Source organism: Procambarus clarkii, unplaced genomic scaffold, assembly GCF_040958095.1.
Source record: "Procambarus clarkii isolate CNS0578487 unplaced genomic scaffold, FALCON_Pclarkii_2.0 HiC_scaffold_131, whole genome shotgun sequence".
NCBI lineage: Eukaryota > Metazoa > Arthropoda > Malacostraca > Decapoda > Cambaridae > Procambarus > Procambarus clarkii.
The window spans coordinates 666,206-672,189 of record NW_027189164.1 but is presented as its reverse complement, the minus strand read 5'-3'; the positions used below and the strand labels follow the sequence as shown (position 1 = coordinate 672,189).

Here is a 5,984-nt window from a genome sequence, read left to right as displayed (position 1 = left end):
TCCCTGTGAAATGACTTTTGCACAAATCCAAAAATAGAGCAAAATCAGCGATAATAGTGATTGAGGTGAGCCGCCTGTTGGCTGCAGCCAGAGGAAGGAGGGAGGGCAACGGGGTGACGTAGGCGAGTCGAGCAGCCAATGGCGCTCGAGCAAGCGCCTCGAGACGGCGTATATAGCAAAAATTTTTCGGCGCCGGCCATCACACACCACAGTTGTTCACCATGGCTCGCACCAAGCAGACTGCTCGCAAGTCCACGGGAGGCAAGGCTCCTCGTAAGCAGCTGGCCACCAAGGCAGCACGCAAGTCTGCTCCTGCCACAGGGGGTGTGAAGAAGCCTCACCGTTACAGGCCCGGAACGGTCGCCCTGCGTGAGATCCGTCGTTACCAGAAGAGCACCGAGTTGCTCATCAGGAAACTTCCCTTCCAGCGTCTGGTGCGCGAGATTGCCCAGGACTTCAAGACCGATCTTCGCTTCCAGTCGTCTGCCGTCATGGCTTTACAGGAGGCATCCGAGGCTTACCTGGTCGGTCTCTTCGAGGACACTAACCTCTGTGCCATCCACGCCAAGCGTGTCACACCATCATGCCAATTTCTTATCCGTGGAGAGCGTGCATACTAAATCGACCACCCTAGTATACACCAAACTCGGCCCTTCTCAGGGCCAAATAATCCTTCTAAGGAGATTTCAGACATTCCTAGCATCAGTCACATGAATTAACCTTCATCTACACATATAATAAATAAATAAATAAATAAACAAATACACTAATTTAGGTGTCATACATACACGTGATATCAATAAATCAAGTCATTTGTAGTACAACCTGTTCTCTTACAAACAAAACGCCGTCGCTTTTCGCTCTTATGCACTGTCAAGGATCACCCACCCCCCCCCCCCCCCCCCAAAATAAAAATTGTCATACTGTACTAGAAATAAAAGCAGCTTGTATAAGTGACATACTGTCCAGTCCTGTTTTATTCTGTTTTCGGTCCTCTGGCTTAATCTGTTAAGTTAGGAGATGACATTTTAAATTAACCGTTTTCTTGACATTTTCAAACCTAAGAGGGTGGCCTGCATAGTAATCCTAATGTGGAACATAACAATGAATCTCTAATCTCTAGAAAAAAAAAAAGATACCGAGTGCTTATATGTGTTGAGAGAGAGAGAGAGAGAGAGAGAGAGAGAGAGAGAGAGAGAGAGAGAGAGAGAGAGAGAGGAGAGAGAGAGAGAGAGAGAGAGAGAGAGACACAGACAGACAGACACAGACAAGACAGAGACAGACAAGACAGAGACAGACAGACAGACAGACAGACAGAGACTGAGAGAGAGAAACACACACAGACAGTTTCATAAATATTCTCATTTTATAGCTATTTGCTTTCAGTGACAGAGGTTTTTGTTATAATAGTATTGGTGTCTAACACTCACAATCTCTTTAGAAATTAAAGTGTGGCTCCAATGGAGCCGAGTTTGTTGGTTTGAGGCCAAGCCACCACCACAGGGCAGTAAGTAAGCCGTTTACTTGGAGGAGGTGTACTTGGTGACGGCCTTAGTGCCCTCAGAGACGGCGTGCTTGGCCAGTTCTCCGGGCAACAGGAGCCTTACAGCCGTCTGGATCTCCCGACTGGTAATGGTGGAACGCTTGTTGTAGTGGGCCAGGCGAGAAGCCTCGGCGGCGATGCGCTCGAAGATGTCGTTCACGAACGAGTTCATGATCGACATGGCTTTGGAAGAGATACCAGTGTCGGGGTGGACCTGCTTCAGCACTTTGTAGATGTAGATGCTGTAGCTCTCCTTCCTCCTGCGCTTCTTTTTCTTATCGCCCTTGGCAATGGCCTTCTGGGCCTTTCCGGCCTTCTTGGCAGCCTTTCCAGATGCCTTGGGTGGCATGATGATGCTCGTGCTGGCTGGCGTTGCGATACAATAATGAACTTTTGCGCGAGGCGAGCTTTCCTTTTATATCCCGCTCGCGACTCAGCTCAGAGCGGGTCGCGTGGCGGAGCGCGCTGATTGGTCAGTGGCGGGCTCCCTTGATCCTGAGCGGGGTATATAACACGAAGCTCGATCTGCGGGGCGGCATAAAACACCACAAACCCACAACAGCAGCAGCAATGTCAGGACGCGGCAAGGGAGGCAAAGTGAAGGGCAAGTCAAAGTCTCGCTCCAGCAGGGCCGGACTTCAGTTCCCCGTGGGCAGAATTCACCGTCTGCTGCGTAAGGGCAACTACGCCGAACGCGTCGGTGCTGGCGCTCCTGTCTACCTGGCAGCCGTCATGGAATACCTCGCTGCCGAAGTTCTGGAGCTCGCCGGTAATGCCGCACGTGACAACAAGAAGACCCGTATCATCCCACGTCACTTGCAGTTGGCCATCCGCAACGACGAAGAACTCAACAAACTTCTGTCTGGCGTAACCATTGCACAGGGAGGTGTTCTTCCAAACATTCAGGCAGTTCTTTTGCCAAAGAAGACAGAGAAGAAGTAAGCACTTCTGCCACCCACCACGACAAATACCATAACCAGGCTCCATCCGGAGCCACACACACTTTAATAGAGAGATTCAAGTAGACAATCAACTTTCAAACATTAATAATAACATTTATATTGATTTCATTTGGAATGTGTACATAACAAACAAACAAAACAAATTATAGGGGATATTCAGCATCACTTGGAATATTAACCAATCATATAAATCCAATATATATTTTATATTTTACTTTAAGCGAGGAATTCATATTATATTAATTTTTAATCATACAAATGAACAAAAGCAATTCTTCACTAGACGTAATGAATGAATAAATGATCAAGGTTTTAATGTGTTTCATGAATATATATATATATATATATATATATATATATATATATATATATATAATATATATATATATATATATTAATATATATATATATATATATAATATAATATAATATATTATAATACTTGTGAACCAGAATATGTTTGAGCAGCAGCGATCGTGCCTGCCATTGGCCGAAGTGCAACAATTCAAATAATTTAAAGGGCCTGCTCGGGTATATAAGAGAGGCTGGGAGACTGGGGCCGGTGGTGGGTGATGGGTGATGAGTGATGGTGTGGTGTGGTATGGTGTTGTTAAGAGTTGATTTACGGCCAGCCAGCCAGCTGCAGCCAAGGCAGGGCAGGGCAGGGCAAGGCAAGGCAAGGCAAGGCAAGGCAAGGCAAGGCAAGGCAATAACAGGACAGGACAGGCAAGGCAAGGCAAGGCAAGGCAAGGCAAGCAGCGGCGGGCGGGCGGGCGGGCGGGGCGGGCGGGCAGGCAGGCAGGCAGGCAGCCAGCCAGCCAGCCAGCCAGCCAGCCAGCCAGCCAGCCAGCCAGCCAGCCAGCCAGCCAGCCAGCCAGCCAGCAGCAGCAGGCAGGCAGGCAGGCAGGCAGGCAGGCAGGCAGGCAGGCAGCCAGCCAGCCAGCCAGCCAGCCAGCCAGCCAGCCAGCCAGCCACTCCCACTTTGTATTTATATGCATTCAATTTATATTCAAACATTATATATGTTAAGGGCCTAGTTTTAGTGTTTATTTTAAAAATGACAAACATCGAGTCGTTTTACCAGTCCTTTAGCGTTAACGGTGATGCATTTTAAAACTGAACAGAAATCACCTTTTCTGGATATATCAAATATCGAATCCGCTTAATGTGCCTACAATTCAATCATTCAAAAAATACATAATTTACATCATGCCTTTTCATAGAACAGACAATAAGATTTGAGACAATAAGAACTTTACTTTTATAACTAAAGTTGCACAATTATACCAACTCTATGGTGGCTGGGTGGTAAGGTGTGTGGCTGGTATTTTGGAAGTCGCGAGTTCAAACGACCCAATGGGAATAATACTTTTTTTTTTTTGCCATACAATCTTCCTAATACTATTATGTAGGTTTGTGTGTGTGTTTTTTTATTCATTCTTTGGTTTTATAGATGACATACATATTGACTCCTTTTACCGGTCCTTAATTAGGCTCTGGGGAAGCAATGGTGGTGGTGGTGGTGGTGGTGCATTTAAAACTAAACCAAAAATCACCAGTTCTGGACGCGTCAAATATCATATCCGCTTAATGTGTCTACAACCTAATTACTTAAAACTACACTATTTAATTCATTCATATCATGTGCATATTGGTCATTATGCTCATACAACCGACATCAAAATTTATTTTCATTATTAGAATCATACATTTCATCAAGTAATACAGATACAAAGAGATTTTCTTTCTGAGAAGACCGTTAGTATTGGCTTGCAGGCAGGCAGGCAGGCAGGCATTTGAGGGTTATTATTTCGCCTGTTGATTGGGGGGAGGGTTGATGTGTTAGGGGGTTTTCGGTTAGATGTGGTGGTGGTGATTGGTGGTGATTGGTGGTGATTGGTGGTGATTGGTGGTGATTGGTGGTGGTGGTGGTGGTGGTGGTAGTAGGTGGGAGTTGGGGGGGGGGGGGGGGGGAGGGAAGGGGAGGGAATGATGGTCTGTGGATTCGTTCTCCGTACCCTTTACATATAAGCAAAAATATGCCTTCTTGTGGGTATAGAAACATTAACACAAATTATATCAGTAACTGATATTGTAGCCTTTTAAACAGAAAAGATTTGTACATACAAATACTTTTTAATTATCATTTATTTGTGGAAATGGCATTTACGTCATTAAATTGATACCTCAGCATCAAGCTTGTGTCCTGCAGCAGTGGTCCAGTGGTAAAGTGTATATAAGTGATGCGTATTCTTGGAGTTGCGAGTTCAAACCCGGATTAAGCTATATATATATACAACATGTTTTGTTTTGGTTGTTTGTTTTTGTATAAAGCCTCACACAATATCTATATTAAGCGAGTTTGTTTTAAACATGACATACATATTAATTCATTTTACCAGGCCTTATTCCACACAACTCCGTGAATTTCCCGTGGAGCCAGCCATTCAAACAAAAACAAACGAAACAAAACAAAACAAAACAAAAAACATTATTGCCAACAGCATTTGGTGTTCCCAGGCGGTCACCCATCCAAGTACTAACCAAACCCAACGTTGCTTAACTTCGCTGATCGGACGAGAAGCGGTGTTCTCAACGTGGTATGGCCGTTGGCATGAGACTGCCTACACATTGTGGCTAATAACCAACTCTTTTAAGTCATCGCGGCAGGATACGGACCTGCTTGTGGTGTCTTAATGGTAATTGTATCCTAACATATTTTTGTCTCCTTGGCATGGATATTTAACATCGTTTATTCAGTCTTGGGTTTATGTTCTTTCGCCATTTACAGACATTTTACATCTACCTACTTCCTCAGCCTGCCCTGCCAATTTCTAATGAATTTGTGGATTTTCTTTTGTAATACAAACATGTGTGTGCTCATCTGCTCTTCAGTTTTTATGATATTTGTCTCATCTGTCCTGCTTTATGATACTTTTACAAAGAACATGAACAAATGCTTCTATTTTAGAGAAGATATGGGATCCAGGTTTCGGAGCCGTAAAACCAACCGTCGTGATTGGTGGACGAGTTGCCAGGTTGCAGCTTCTGTACCGTGCCGGCACATAAATAGGTTCGGCTCAAGCGGCGGCAGCATCATTCCCCCGTGACTGTCTGAGCGTCTCTCATCACCTTGGTTATCTCATCATCATCATGGTAGAAGCAAAGCCTACCAAGAAGGCTGCGGCTGCTGCTGCTGTGGTGGCCACCACCAGGAAACCTCGCGTCCAGGTTGCTCACCCGAAAACTAGTCAAATGGTTCTAGCCGCGGTCGCAGCACTCAAAGACCGTAAGGGCTCGTCTCTACAAGCAATCAAGAAGTACGTTGTTGCCAACAACAAAGTCGAGGCTGCCAAGATCGCCATTTACATCCGAAGATTTCTCAAGAAAGCAGTGGCTGACGGCATTCTTGTTCAGACCAAGGGAAGTGGAGCTAGTGGATCATTCAAGCTGGCCGTAGCAGAGAAGAGGGCCGTTCT

At 45.4% G+C, this 5,984-nt stretch overlaps 1 non-coding gene across 1 annotated transcript; it reads right to left on the bottom strand.

Moving 5' to 3' along the window:
* Positions 1-5,000: 5,000 nt before the first annotated feature.
* LOC138360945 (5S ribosomal RNA) lies at positions 5,001-5,119 on the bottom strand. Its single transcript, XR_011226721.1, has one exon. It is a non-coding gene; the product is annotated as a 5S ribosomal RNA (ribosomal RNA).
* Positions 5,120-5,984: the final 865 nt, after the last annotated feature.